The sequence below is a fragment of the Phoenix dactylifera genome, chromosome 16 (genome assembly GCF_009389715.1).
Source record: "Phoenix dactylifera cultivar Barhee BC4 chromosome 16, palm_55x_up_171113_PBpolish2nd_filt_p, whole genome shotgun sequence".
In the NCBI taxonomy this organism is placed as follows: Eukaryota; Viridiplantae; Streptophyta; class Magnoliopsida; order Arecales; family Arecaceae; genus Phoenix; species Phoenix dactylifera.
Genome location: NC_052407.1, coordinates 10,049,335 through 10,065,888, shown reverse-complemented (window position 1 = coordinate 10,065,888; position 16,554 = coordinate 10,049,335). Strand labels below are relative to the sequence as shown.

General features: G+C 36.9%; 1 pseudogene; it reads right to left on the bottom strand.

Moving 5' to 3' along the window:
• Positions 1 to 1,593: 1,593 nt before the first annotated feature.
• LOC103699856 lies at positions 1,594 to 14,361 on the bottom strand (annotated as a pseudogene).
• Positions 14,362 to 16,554: the final 2,193 nt, after the last annotated feature.

Below are 16,554 nucleotides of genomic sequence, written 5' to 3'. Positions count from 1 at the left end.
ATTAAAAATACAGGTATAAATTCGTTACATTTCCTTTATGTATCTAAAATATTAATGGACGATTTTTCTAGTTCTATAATGATGACATAGTAGGAACAATAAAAACAAAGGTAAGTTTAAGTGGAAAAAATGGAGACCGCACGTTCGTGTTAAAAGAAAAATAGATTAAAGTCAGATGGAAACCAAAACAATAGCCTAGGGGAAAGAACATGGGATTTTTTTAAGAAAAGGTGAAACTAGGTTCCTCAAGAGACAAAAAAAAAAAAATATCTCTTGGAAGAGTAATTAGAGAAACAAATGACATAGTGTCCAAGTAACAACATCATGGTGCTACCTACTGTGTATGACACTTATTTTGAACTAATATGTTTCCAATGAGTGACGTATGTCCTCTAAAATATAAACTGACAGCTATTAATAACTTTTTAAATTTTGATAAAATCCATAGCACTGATTGAAATTACACTGTGTTCACTTAGCAGCATTTGTATGGGATAGCATCATCAAACTAAACTACCAGGATAGCATATGTTGCATGCCTAAAATGATATAACTGGGTTACTAAATAAAAGTCTCACAAGAAATTTGTTCCATTAGTATAGTTAAAAGTCATGATACTTTAGTATATAGAACAATTTTCAATTACGATAAAATGGGGAAGCAATGTACAAAATATTTTCGAGGTTAAAGAATTCTCTAGAGAGGCACAAGCCTTTTTTTTCTTTTCCTTTGATGAAACTAGAGACACAAGCCTTGACTTTGGGGCTGCAAATGAGGAACCACCGTTGAGGATTGACTGAAAATGGGGCTGCTTCATGTAAGAAATTCTTTTTTTATGTGTTTTGTAAAACCCAGCTTTTTAAGTGAAGTAGATCTAATTCATTTGACTGGCCAAATTGAATTTAGCGCAAAAAAAAAAAAAAAATATCAGTACGTGCCGAACTCTAGAGAGGCCATAGCTCATCAGAGTGTTGGATTCAGAGCGATGACATGTTTTGAAAGATATCTTATAGGTAGAATCGAATTATTCTGCTCGTCACCCACCGAATCCACCAAAAAAGCAACAAAAACGGTCGCTTTTCTATCAGCCAGCACAACTTGCATGGCGAGAGGAGAGAGGAGCTTTAATTGATTGAGACATATCCAGTAAGAATGGATAAACATTACGATTTTTATATTCATGATCTGATGGACTGCCTTTACGCTAAGGAAAGGCTGTTTCTTTTATCAAATTATTACCAATAGTTTTAGTAGCGACACTAAAGACATTTTCACCAAAAAAAAATGAGGAAACTCTGGAGTGTCTTTCAATATCACCAAATTTCTTGGATCCGTGTAAAAATTGTTTGAACCGTTCTTTATTCCACCGGTTTTCATGAGTCTAGTTAATCCTTTGGTACACTCCCAAAAAAATCCAATTAATCCTCTGATATGAGAGAGAAGAGAAACTTATTGTGTGGTAGGATGAGATATCCTATAATGTTATCTTTCCGGAAAATTATACTTTTTTTTTTTGGTACAGCTGGTAATCATGAAGACCCAAAGGAAACAACAGAGATAATGAAAACAAAATAGAGGAACAAAATCCAAATACTAAACTCCAACAAAGCCAACCCCAGTTGAATCAGCTAACACCAGGTTCTTTATGAGAGAAAGTAAAACTGCAAAGGATTGAAAGCCGATATTTTCTCGAAGGCTTGACAAAGAATCCGCCCGTTGGTTTGCTTCCCATATATGTGAACTGTAAAGAATTACAAGCCGATATTTTCTTGAAGGCTTGCCAAAGAGTCCGCCTGTTGGTTTGCTTCCCTAAAAGCATCGGATACAAAGAATGATTCCATAGGAGCTACAATTTTTTGTTTTTTGATGAAAATGGTAATTTACATAGCTCTAAGATGAGTACATCCTGCCAAATTACCAGAAAGTAAAGAGTACAAAGAAAAAGATATATCTACTGGGGATGTCCGGAGAAACTCCCAAGTGTGCCGGACGACAAAGGAGCTGCAGTTTCGATAATATTAGACAACACAGGCTGAAGTGATTCTATGCCAAATGAGAGCTTTCTAATCTGTCTTATATCCATTGGATAATTATAGTTGAATCTCCTTCTAACCAAATCCTAGTGAAGTTGAAGCGTATGACAGCTATAATCATCCCTTCTTAAGCTGCTCTGAGTTCCGCCTTTGGAATAGAAAACTCTATGAATCTCCATTCTTACCAGCAGACCAAAAGAGAGTGAGTGATAGAGAAGCTTACAGAGCTGTCAGCACCCCCACTGCTATTGGCAATTAGCTTTGGTATCTTTCAACAAAACCTTATAAACAAAAATAAACTATAGCAACAAAATTTTAGTAACACGCAAAAAAATATGTCACTATAAATGCTCTTTACTAAACATTTTAAAAAATATTATAAAAGCTACATAGTACTATAGCAAGTTATTAAAAGTTATTATATAGCGACAGTACTATATTACTGTTATAAGAAATTTGAATTCTACAGTAACAGTTTTAACAATTATCGTAAAAGATCTATGATATGGTAATATTTTTTTAGGGATATTACTAAAATTTGTTATGTTTCAATGGTACCTTGCAAATAAAATTCAATTGGCCATATATAGTTTTATTGTAGAATACTAACTATGTGTCGATGAAATAAATTTGTTAATTATTTATGATTTATTTATGATAAATGGTAATGTTGCAAACTAATTTGGATATTTTGTGATGATAATATTTCATCACTAAATTTATATTTAATTTTTTTAAAAAAAGATAAGGTTTCAACTACATATATCTACTACAATATATTCTATTTGTAATTAACAAAATTTAATGGGCTAAATATGTTAGATTCAACTTCATTTGGTTAAATATGATAGATTTATTTCAGAATAGTTTTATATATGTTAGTGATTATTATTTAATTAAATATGCATAACAAATAATTTATTAATATAGGGAGGTGTATAATGTCTTTTACCTATTTTCTTAAGAAAATATTCTTAATGCTTATTGGTTATTAGAGGATAATAAATTTAATGAAATTGATTATGTATTACATTTTTACCTAAATTGTTGATGGATTAAATATGTTATTTTTAACTTGATTTCATCTGATCCATTTAATGAACAAGTTATATGAGTCTAGATAGTTTAACAATTAAAATGAAAATAGTTTTGATATAAAACTCACTATCAATATTACATGCAAAGCACCATAACCAAGTAATGGTCTATGATATAATTACTAAAAATTTGCAGGAAACCAATTTAACCAAGAATTTGGATCACTAATCCAACCTAATTTATATTAAAAATATATGTAAAAACCAAAAGCTACTCATATAAAATATATAATATAAAGTATTAAGAATTTCTATATTAAATTTTATTACTTTTTAATTACAAAATGAATAAGAAGAATCATGAATTATCTATTTTTAAAGAACTTTAGAAAAAAATATACGATTATAGAAATATGTTGAAATTATTGATATTTTAAAATATTTTAAATAAAAAATATTTTCAGAATATTATAAATAATAAAGTGAAGTAATTTATTTTTTATTTTCTTTCAAAAAGAAGAGGATTGAATTTTTATGAAAATAATGTTATTAAAATTATGATAATTTATTTAAAATAATATATTTTTTAAAATGAATAAGTTTTAAAACTATAACTTCATACTAGAAGTTAACATTATCATTACGGCTAAGTAGTGGGCAGCAATGCAAGAGATCTTAGGTCCAATTTTACGTGTAGGTGTGACTCATTTTTACCATTAATTTATAAAGAAATATTTGATTATAGATGCAGCTGTAAGGCTACTAATGTTTTTTCAAAGTTAGGCAGCAATGAATTTGATGAAGCCAGAGCAATGAGTTGAAAAGAGGAATTTGATGGTTGAGTACTTTTAGTTCATTCCAAACCTGACTAGCAAAAGGACAGAGGACCAAGCATTAGTTAACATCTTATTTTGTTCCTTTACACAAATCATAGTTATAATTCTGCAATTGTAGACATCTAGCTTCCAAAACTTCCTTGCATGGTAGCCTTCCATTACTTTCCACCAAAAAATTTGACTCTAGGAGCCGCCATCATCTTCCATATACATTTATGCATATATATATATATACCTCTATTCTACTGGATAAATTCAAATATCTAGATTGCATAAGGGCAGTGTGGATGGAAATCAATATGTAGGTGGGGTGATGTAAAAATGACAAACATAGGGATGGAGATGCATATTATGCAAAGCTCCAGTATAGTCCGTGTTATATTTATAGCAAAGATAAACCATAATTCTTCTATCAGATGGTTACTAATCGTCAAAATTATAGTCAATTGCATATTTTTGGGAGACGTTGTAAGATATAATGTATTGCAGTAACTATGATTAATCTCACCAACCTTTACTGTCACGCCCCGAATCCAGCACTCGAGTCCGACATGCGACACGGCCGCCCTAGAAAAGATACCTTAGAGGTCATGCAAGACCTAAGATGAACAAAAATTTGATAACACCACAATAAATTAATTAATCTAAATAGATAAAGTCAACATATCCAATTAATCAAACTGGTTCAGTTACAAAATCTTTAAATATTTATCAACATCAAAAAAAAAATCTAATTAACTAATAACTCTAATACTCGCACTCCATGCTTAACCAATTCGGAACTATGCATCCTGTGACTTTGAAAAAGAGAAAGAAGATGGGGTTGTGAGTTTTATAGCCCAATAAGAATCCCTACACATCCACACCAACACAATATAAGTTTAAAAACCACAAGAAATCATTGCACACATCATGAAATCACAAACCAACTATCAATAATGATTGAATAATTAATTTAAATATGTATATCAAATATTAATAGAAATCCAGCTACTTAAGAGTGATATATCATACGATATCTCATAAATCTTCATTAGTATTTTAATACTTTTTATTTCATTCTTTTTTAACTTGATTCGGATCAATTATCTTTCCTACTTTGGGCCAAATCTCGGTCATGTTTCTAGCTCATGAGAGAGAAATAAACAATATCACATTTTCAGCCTGCGACGGAAAAACCAATAGTATCATATTTTCAGTCTATGATAGGACAACTAGTAGTATCACATTTTCAGTCTGTGACAAGGCAAACAATAGTTTCATATTTTTAGCCTATGACGGGGTGAACAGTAGTTTCACATTTCTAGCCTGTAATGAGGCAAATAGTAGTTTCACATTTCTAGTCTGTGATGGAGCAAACAGTAGTTTCACATTTCTAACCTGCGACGAGGCAAGCAGTAGTTTTACATTTCTAGCCTGCGAAGGGCAAACAATAGTTTCATATTTCTAGCTTATTACGGGGCAAATAGTAATGATGAGATAAGTCCAAAGTCCTTGTTCATTTAATCAAGTTCACATCCACACATCAATTCCTTTTTATTTCCAGCTTTAGACTAATATGGTTAGTCCAATAGGACAAGGTTACCTATTGACAGGTTTGGCTTTCTTGTATAATTATGATGCATAGGTCTGGTAATTAGGACTTGGGTCGGAGCCAACTTTGGGCCAAAGCAATCCCCAGTCAGTGGTCGTATTGTTAAACGGAATTTTTCTTTTATGGAAACCAGGCTTCAGCCTAGTGGTTGCAGCTGTCCTCCAAACAGGAGGAGGTTTATGATTTGGAATTCTAGTGATATTGTTCTCTAAATGTTTGAACTAGCTATTCTTTTAATTAGGACATGCTCCCACTGTTGTTCTCCAATCTGCTCTGCTTTTAGTAGCCAGTTTATAAAACCGTAAAGCATTTGGTGCAGATATATTTTGTCCACCTCAGGCATACTTCCATGGATCATGTTGCCAACTTGAGGATATGTTGCTGGTGCTGTGTCGGACGTGCTAATTCAAAATAGTACAAGTGTTACTTCCACTCAAGTCCTGCAGCATTTTTTTGAGTTAATCAAATCATTATCAACAAACTTTTAAAACATGCAATGTAGTCTTACTACCTATACTTTTTTTCTTAGTCTGTTTTCATCAGAAACTATTATTATGAATTGTATCAGTGGTTTTCATATGTGAACGTAATTCGTAATGCTTTTCCAATTGGAAGGAGAGTTTCTTTTAAAATCACAATGCGATTTTAGTTTATTTATTGATTTAGCTCATCTATAAACTGTATGTAAAGCGCTATCATTCATTCATCCTATCCAGCCTTTTGTGCTGATGAGCTGGTTCAGCGTTTGGCAATGGGTCTATGAGTTGGTCGATACAGGGCTCAGTGATACCCACTTTGCTGATGGATGGTGATTTCTTCAAGCTACTTTATTGAGAAAGTCATCTATTGGTGCTTCCAATCAGCACCACTCCCACATCAAATCATTCGATTTACCTTAATGGTACCCTTTCTCAGGTTTTCTCATGGCAAGATCTGAAGTTGTTTGTCTCCTTCTCCATCACCCAATTGCTCAAATTGGCTGTGAGATGAGGCAGATGAGGTGGTTTTCTTCTCGGTAGCAGAGTGATGTCATTCTTTTTGAGCAAATTTCAATTATATTAAGTCTTAAATTATTGTGTAAAAGCTCTGATGCAAAATGGACTTAAAAAGGTGCCAGATTTTTAGCTTTTAAGCAAACAATTATAGATAATAAATTCTAACAATGATAGCTATTAAGAATGCTTACTTCCTAGGGTTGCATGCTTTTCCTTCTAGTTTTTTGCATGGGTTATAGACAGCTGCGATGCGAACAGCTTCCGCATAGAAGAAGCTATGCGGACTGCCTCCGCATAGAACGGACTACGATAACAGCCTCCGCATAGAACGGACTATTCCGATAGGATACGCATAGAACGAAATATGCGGACAGTATACGCATAGAAGAAACTATACAGACAGAGTAGCATAGAAGCAATTATGCGGACATGGTATACATAAGAAACTATCCGGAAGTTGAATGCATAGAAAACCTATGCGGAACATTTCTGCATAGAAGAAACTATGCGGTAGTTGTCCGCATAGAAGAAACTTGCAGGCATGGTCCGCATAGAAGGAACTATGCGGACAACTCCGCATAGTAAAACTATGCGTTTTTTCGCATAGAAGGAACTATGGGAATCTATCCGAATCGAAGGAACTATGCGGACAAGTTTCGCATAGAAGGAGCTATGCGGAACCTGTCCGCATAGAAGGAATATGCGGATTTCGTCCGCATAGAAGGAACTATGAGGACAAAATCCGCATAGTTCCTAGGCGGACCCTGTAAGCATAAAAAAATATGCGGACCGAGTCCGCATAGAAGGAACTAATGACCGGTTCGCATAGAAGGTCTATGCAAAAACTATGCGGAAGTATCCGCATAGTACGAACTAGGCGGACAGATCCGCATAGCACGAACTATGCGGACAATCCGCATAGAACGAACTATGCGGACAGACAGTGCATAGAAAAACTATGCGGAATGGTCCGCATAGAAGAAACACAGACGAAACTATGCGGAGTTCGTTCGCATAGAAGTAACCATGCGGACTGTCTCGCATAGAAAAGACGCATTGAAGGAACTATTGACCGTTCTGCATAGAAGTAACTATGCGGAGAGGTCCGCATAGAACGAACTATGAGGACATTTTCCGTATAGAACGAACCTTTCGGGCGGATGACCTGGCCGTTACCCACTGGCGGCGTCCGTAGCGAGGAAGCCCACGACCCGTGCGATGTCCTTGCTCTTCCCCACCCGCCCCAGCGGGCACTCCTCCTCCACCTTCCTCACCGCCCCCTCGCTCTTCCCGGCGAAGAAGAGCTCCGTCGCCACCGGCCCTGGCGCCACGCAATTGGCCGTGATCCCCGTTCACTTCAGCTCCTTCGCCAAGATCCTCGTCATCGCCTCCACCGCCGCCTTCGACGCCGTGTACGCCGCGCACCCCGGCCTCAGCGCCCCCACCAGCGACGACGACACCGTGATGATCCGCCCGCCGCCACCCCGTTGGAGTCGATTGGCTGCCTCGCGGCAGCAGAGGAAGGCGCCGCGGGCGTTGACGGAGAAGATGGCGTCCCAGTCCTCGACGGCGGTGTCGGCGAGGGAGGGGTACTTGGAGTCGAACACGCCGGCGCACGCGATGAGGTGTGGGGCGCGGTGCCGAAGAAGGACTCGGCCCGGTCGAAGAGGGACTTGACGTTGGCGGGGTCGGAGACGTCGGTGTGGACGGCGACGGTTCGAGGAGCGGAGGAGGAGGAGGAAGAATTAAGCTCCGTGCGTGGGAGGAGGAGGAGGAGGAGGAGACGTAGTTGAGGACCAGGCGAGCGCCGAGGGTTACAATCGTGTCACATCTCTGAATTGAAAAGGAAATTATTCAAATTTTGTCCCAAATTTGAGCCCCCAAAAGAAAGCAGTTCAAATAGATTTGTGAAGAGGCAAATAAGAAATGGAACCTATGATGGATTCCAACATAGAAGGAGAGGAGCTAAGTACAGATTTCACCATTGAAAAAAAGGATTCAAACATGTGGAGCCAATCAATCAATGATCATTGATGGTTTAATTCTGCATTATTTTCATTCTTTTGTAACATATATTTATAAATTTGAATTGTGATAATTCGTGCGGCCATGTGTTTAGTCCACCATCAATTATTTTTTCGAGAAGATTTTGGATACTTATATAGGATCAAGAAACTTAAATAATACCTTCCAGCTAGCCTTTTTGAGTGAGGTCCAGAGTTATGACAAATGGTATCAACGAATCCGGCTCATAACCCATGTGGACTAGAGGACGCTGCAGCACGGATCTATGGGGGCTGATTACGGACCGATCATGGTGCTTGTAATTAGATTTTAATGAATTTGAACTCTTTGCCTGAGAAGAACGTCAGGATTTAAACGAGAGGAATATATGACGACCTGTGCGGGGGTGTGTTTAATTCCACATCGATTATTCGCTGGAAAGATTTTGGATACTCATATAGGACCAAGAAACTCAAGTAATATCCAACAAAATACCTTCTCTCTCTCCACTCTCCTTGTTTTCTATTTCAGCCATCCCAGGCCCACGTATGCTAACTTTGTTATGGTCAAGTTTAAACTTAAATTTTTTGTTAAGGCACAGGGTCAAGCGTGCTCCAAGCTCATGCCTAAACCATCCTAACTATTTCCGTCCCAGCGGCAGCAAACTTGCTCAAAAGTGTATTTTTGGGCCAAATCCTTAATTATTTCCAGGTTTTCGATATTAGGCCCAGAATTCTTTAGAACTTAGCTTATAGGCTTGACCTCATATTTAGCTATAAATGATCTGATAGAAGGGACAACTCATGAAATTTGATAGGGATCTTCATATATTAAAGTGCATTACAACACAATAGTTGTTGGATAGTCACCTACATGGAGCTCTCAGAACCTTTCGAAGAATATCGATTGGAAATCTCAAGAAGACTTGCACATAGGATTTCATAAAGCCAATGCGATCCCCTCCTCATTGCCTTCTTCTTCTCCTCCCAAAGCTATGCGCTGCTACGACTTTCTTCACCATCGTTCTCCTAACAAAAAGAAGCTTCCTACGATAATAGAAGAGATTTCTCTCAATATGTCACACCTATCATTCTCATTTCCAAATCAATCCAAGCCCAAATATCTCTTCCTCTTCCTTCTCATAATAGAGGATTTGTCATTCCACGTTTCCAATTGGTTCTGAGATTCCCATCACTGATTACATGAGAAAACTTCGAGCATCCCTGAAAACAACATGACACGATGTATGCATGCAATCATAAATGCGTTGTGTGAATTCAAATAAAAAAGTCATGATATCTGGTTTGCTCCAAACAAGGCACAATTACTTCTTCTTGTTAAGTGTGTCTGTAACATCTTATTTTATGTTCGCCTTCATCATAGTTGTACTTCTAACTTAAAAACATCTCTGCCGATCGACATGGAAAAGAACTAGAAAAAATCACCCTTATTGCAAAACCATTGACTTGTTCATCTAAAGTTTAATTGTAACAATAGACTAAAAGTGATAATGACATTAACCGGTAGCTCAATTTTCAGAATAAGAAACTACACATTGATCACCGGTTGTAAAATAAAAATCTCCACCCTTGGAAAGTGTCAAGCAATACCCATTCAGATAATGATGCTGACATTTCTCAAAACTGCTATAAGGTTACAAAATCTCCACACATCCGACAGGAAGACTTCTTCCTCTTGCCACTTATAACTAATTAGGTTTAAATCCTTCCAAAGTCTTAAATTGCAACCACCCCCTATTTTGATAGTCAGCTTTTTTTTTGTTTAATCTTTCTGTCACCCACTAAATCCACCATTTGGGTCAATCATATGATGTGGCTGCATAAAATCTAGAGCAATGTCCTAAAAGTCATACAAGATTTAACATGAGCAAATTTTCAATAACTTTGGAAATTTAAATCAACAGATAATAACCAAATAATCCAACCAAGTAAATCCACCATAATCAAATGATCAAACTTATTCAATTACAAAATTTTCAAATATTGATTGTATTAGAAAGTAAACTAACTAGCTAATAAGTCTATTTCTCGAACTTCATGCCCAACCTAATTGAGATTATGCATCTTGTGACTCTGAAAGAAAATAGAAGGAGGTGGTGTGAGCTTTACAACCTAGTAAGAATTTTCCACACTCACACCAATATAGATAAAGTAAATTTAGAATAAAAATTAGCTATAAATCATATCAAAATACAGAAAAAATCATAAAACCTCACACCGATTATTCAACATAGTTCAAATAAATAAATAAATATATATATATATATACACACACACACACACACGTCATCAAACATGTCAGATATATCATCAGTCTAAAACTTTTGTTCAATAGTAGTTTCATATATGTTATCTTTCATTATAAACCAGATTTTCAATCAATAATTATCTTACCAATTTAGACTATCCATGGTCACGCTTCGGCCTATGATTGAAAAACCATAATTTCATGCTTTGGCCTGCAATGGCAAACCATAATATCTACACTTTAACCCTTGATGGCAAACCATAATATCTGCACTTTGGCCTGCAGTGGCAAACCAAGATATCCATGCTTCGGCTCGCAGTGGAAGACCAAAATATTGGCACTTCAGCCCATAGTAGCAAACAAAAATATCTATGATTCAGTTTGTGGTAGCAACCTAATGTGTCATAATTTGGCCTATGACTAGCAATCCATAACGTATCTAGTCCAAATCTTTGCATTCGACAATCAAATTGCTCAATTTCATCTATGTCCAAAAAAAAATATAACTTCATATAATTTTTCTTGTCAAATTCCAAAATAACCAGCATCATATTCTAAGCAACCAAAAGTATCGATATTTGATACGTCTATTCAATAAAGAAATAATATTTATACATATTCATATTAGAGATCAATTAGCAACATGCGGCAAATGATGCAAAACCCAAAATCATCAATACATGTTACAAAATACATATTATCCATATAGGTAATTGAGTTTAGAATTTCTTACCTCTATCATTCTCAGACTCAAGTACAGCAAACACCAATCTACTCCTCGATCTATAAACTTGGGGGTAGGATGTGCTATTCAACACTTTCTTGCCCAGATAGTTGTCTCCCTATAGGATGGATCGGATCTCATCTTCAAATTAATCATAGATAACCATGGTTAGTATTAAAATATTATAAATGGATGAATAGATGGTCACACAACATTGGCCTAGGAACTCTGGTTATGAGATACCGGCTCGGAGCCCCTGGTCGCACAGTGTTCGCCTTGGACCCCTCCAAGAGATAACCAATCAACCTGAGTTTACCTAGATATATGGACCCTCAGTGGTCTATAAGATCTATGGAGAGAGAAAGAGAGAAAGAAGAGAGCGTGTGGAGAAGAGAGAGGAAAGAGAGCGGAGAGAGAGAGAGAGAAAGCAAGAGGGAAAGAGGGACCCATTGGTTCTCTTCTTAAGGGCTCGTTTGGTTCGCGGGAAAAGAAGGGGGGAAAGTGTGGTCAACGGGAAAGTAATGAGATGCCTCTTGTTTGGTTGGAGTTTTCAAAGGAGAGAGAAGGGAAAGTTGTATTCCTATGGGAATGTGATTCCCACATTTCATGGGAAAGTCTTTCTCATGAGAAACATGGGAAAGTTACTTTCCCATGAGGCGGGAATCACTCCATTTTTACTTTTTCCCAAAAAGTCCCTTCAGCATTAAAGAAGCATTAAAAAGGCATTAAAAACCTAATTTTTATTAAGGGCATAATAGAAATTATATATAACTTTCCTAGAAAAGTGGATGGCCAACCAAACATAAGCATCTTGGAAATTTGTCACTTTTCCATGGTCAACCAAACATGCCAAAAGTACTTTCCTAGGCATCCTCTTCCTAGGAATTTGTTTCCCAGGAATCATATTCCTAGGAAGGAAAATGCTTCCCGCGAACCAAACGAGCCCTAAAAGAAAGAAAGCTGGCCTCACCCACAACGTCGACCCACAACGGCGATCCCTCGGTGGCGGCGGCTGTGGTGACATCCCACGGCCGGTGGTGGTCAGCCGGATGAGAAGAAGAAGAAAAGAAAAAATAGGGGAGAGGGACACAAATATGACGACTGCTAGTGACAATCAGGTCGTCGATGACAGTGGAGGGACTCAGGAGTAGGTATAGAATAATGGTTAGGGTGGATTACTTTGTCCCTTAGCAAATCAACAATGGCTCACCGTGCACACTCAATGAAAAGTCAAGAGAAATTTGAGGGGTTTTGCCAACAATGGATCAAGGATGAGAGTCGAGATGCCTAGAGGAAGAGGGGAGGACCTTTTATAGGCTATGGCTAGGACTCCATCAAGCCCTAAGTTCCCAATGCCCAACAGAGTCGAGGAAGAATTTGGACTCCTTCCAAGAGCCCGCTTCTTACGTCTCATGTGCGGGCCACATGAGGCAATATTTTTCCCCCTTGCTCTAAGATTCATGCGAGGGAATGTTGGGCTTGTGCAATTTTGTGGGCCAGTCGATGGACCGGGCCTTACACTTTCACCTGTGATTGAGACATCAAATGAGAAAGTTGCCATATAAAAAATATTCAAAAACGAAGTATCAACAGAAAATTTCAGCAACTTAGACTTGGGCTCTATTTTATATAGAGAGCTGTGGTAGTACCTTCAGATTGAGCTTGAGAAGATTAGCATGATGTGCACAAAGCTCTCCGCCCCCTGTGGCTGTGGGCATGTTCCAATGCTTGTAGGGAGAGGGAAGATGGAGAGCATTTTGGTACATACGAAGCTACTCAAGCATCCATGCTTCATTGCATTGCTGGACCTGGCGGCTTTAGAGTTTATTTATGAGCAACAAGGCATTCTGAAGATTTCATGTCATGTCAAACCCTTCAGGTCAGGTTAAATAGGTCGGCAATATGTTAAACAGGTTTTAAACGTGTTAAATAGATTTTAAATAGGTTAAATGGGTCATGTAATGCCCCAACCCAATTATTAAACCGGTCAAAATGGGTTAAACGGGTCAAAAGTCTAAATCTAAACCCAACCCATTTAGTAAATAGGTCTAAATGGGTTGACCCATTTATGACCAAAATCCATTTATGTCAAATTCAAACCTGCTTAAAATGGATCGTTCGCAAGTCGGATTGATGGATTAAGTCATAAATTACCACCCTTGGAGACAAGCCTAAATTACTTTTTATTCTGCTACTCTATCAAAATCAGTAACATATTTTGTATGTCCACTAGGTTCTGTGAGGTAGATATTAGATGATGTACATCAAGTTTGCATATGTTGCACCAACCCATTGTAAAATATTAGAATCTCTGATTTATTAGCAAATGACATTATTGAGATAGCTACTATATCTATCTCTCTCTGTGTTGTTGTTCCTTTTTTTTCTCATTTTTTTCTTTTTCTAGTTGGGGGAGAGGAGGGAATTTATTAATCCGATCAGGGATAAGAAAGCTTTCTTTCAGTCTATTCAATGCAAATCTCTCTAAAAAAAAATAACAAAAGATAGAAAAACTACAAAAGTAGGGCATCAGTCTCCTTTTCTTTCATTGATGATAAAAAAAATGAGGTATAGTGCCTATATTCATAATGGTGAGGTTTGTTCTTGCACAACTCGAATCAGATTTTTCTTTCTAACTCTAATCTCTTTCCTAAAATAAACATCACTAGTAGAAATAAACTTGAAAAGCTAAAAAAATTTAGAAGGTAGATATTGACTTCTACTGTCTATCTTTTGTCGCGCTACTTGATTCTTCTCAGATGGACCGATGCGCCCAAATAAAGTCCTACCTGAAAAGAAAGCTTTAAATTTGATCGGCCCATTTCAAGCCTCAAATCATTGAGGGCGCCTCCACCTAAAAGATGCGGCATCACATCGTAAATCTCGAAGAATGGTCCAATTTTTTTAAAAAAAGAAGAATCTTAATCAGACATCATATGATCAAGTTATAGCCTCCAAAAATTTGTCCTATGACTCGGCTCCTCAATGTCATGGATCTTACTTCTGGACCCTGTTCAGTCCTACTCGTTATGGCCAAAATAGTCTACATTGAGTCTGGGGATCTACCAGCTAGATCTCCTTTTTATATTGACTTTTGATCATTTTAATAAGTTCTTGGCATTACCGCATAAAGTCAGAAAAAGAAACTGTTATAGTGACCAAATAATGATGAATATGTGTCATAGAAATCAAAATAATATCATAATAAATATTCTAAGAACACAATCAACATCAACATAACATAATCGAGATCTCACGGAGGTTGATATATCAATGCTTATTTAAGTAATAAAAGTAAAACACTATTCTCGTGATATTTTCATTATGGTCATTGTTTTAGAATTTTACAAAATATCAGAAAACTGGGAGTTAATATGCTCTGACCACATATTTGAGCTGGAGGCAGGACCATATATATCTTCATGCTAGCATCTTAGGTTTTTTCACCAAAAAAAAAAGGCGACCTTGTGTCATAGCATCTAAATTGCACTACAAGCTCCCAAGCTGTATTTCATAAGCACGACCGCACTCTCCGTTGGATATGATGAAGGCTTTAGCCATGATATGTTAGATCATCTACATGCTACAAAGTTGCTATTGGCAAATAAAAGCTGTTAATTATTAACCCTTATCATGATCTTTAATGTTCCGCTGTGATTTTGAAAATCTGGTTAAGACATAGCAACGGTTAGAGTGTGAGCAAGCAAGAATACATGCATTATTTTTCAAGATCAGACCTGATTCAAACCAAATCTAACCTATATTCTGGAAGTGTAGAATACTAACTTGAGACCAACCCAACCTGAGACTTTGCCCTAGTTCATTAGGGCGGGGTCTGGCAAACCCGGTGTTAGTATGGCTAGACACAAAAAAGTTTCAGGGTTTTGCTTGCTTCGGAGCTAATTGTGCTCTATGATTTAGTTTGATTTGATTCGTTCTCCCAGTCGAGATTCTAAATTAGATAATGATGGTGGCTTGCTTACTTAGAATCAGTCTTGTTCATGAATTTCTTGTTGGAGACCTTCTGCAATGGAACTATGAGGATCCATGTATGGCCAAAAAACCTAAGTAATACCTTTCAGTTAGCCTTTTGGGTGAGGTCCCAGTTGTTACAAAAACCCTATGATCTTCCCGCAATGTAACTGAGTATATTTCAACCAAATAGATATCAAAATTCCTCCCGCTATTCAAATTAACAAAAAGCTTGCCACTGAAATTACACTAGCAGAAGTGTCATAATCAGATTATAAATTCCAGGTTATTGTACAGGTGAAGAAAGCTAACTCTAGTGCACTAAAAAGACAAACATAAGGTGCATAAACACTAGTAAATGATGCTAATCAATTCCTAACTTGCTAAATGGATTTCTATGAATTAAGTAATCGGATTCTAACCTATCATACATTTGTAGGCAAAGATGGTATACCATTTTGAACCTGCCGCATCATATATAGATGGCTCTAGAATCTCACGCCGAACAAAACATGGAATACAAAATGCAACATGGCATCTGAAAACTTGTTGAGCCGGAAAATCTTGGTCCCTGAAGCCCAATGAGATGAGAACATTACAAAAGCATCCCCAACTTTCCCTCTTCAGTAGTTTTCTGTTCTCTGATTCCCCTCTAAATTTTTTGTTACTTGAACAATCATTTTCTTTTTTCTTATTCTGAGTCGAAGTTATTTGAACTGTCTGATAGATGTTAGTTTTAGGCAAGACTCCTTTATCGGTCTCATTTTCTGCAATATCTCAGAGTCTGAGCATTCTGATGTCATCTTCTAGCCATCCTCTTTCCACATTCTGAACTTGATTGTGATTCACAAAGAAGAACTAACTCCCTTCCACCTTTTCTTACCCTTCTGAATTAAGTATGCAGGTATGCAGGTTGGTTTAATAAGTTCTCATTCAAATTATATGTCTGCATAGGCTAGCTGAAATGATGAAGTGGACCTAATACTTAGACGCTATCATTCATGTCATCCTTGAAATGCTTGGAGACATCAACAAGATGGTAGGACCATTGTTCTGCCAGCGTGCCAAACTCCAAGTGAAGTGATGCCAGT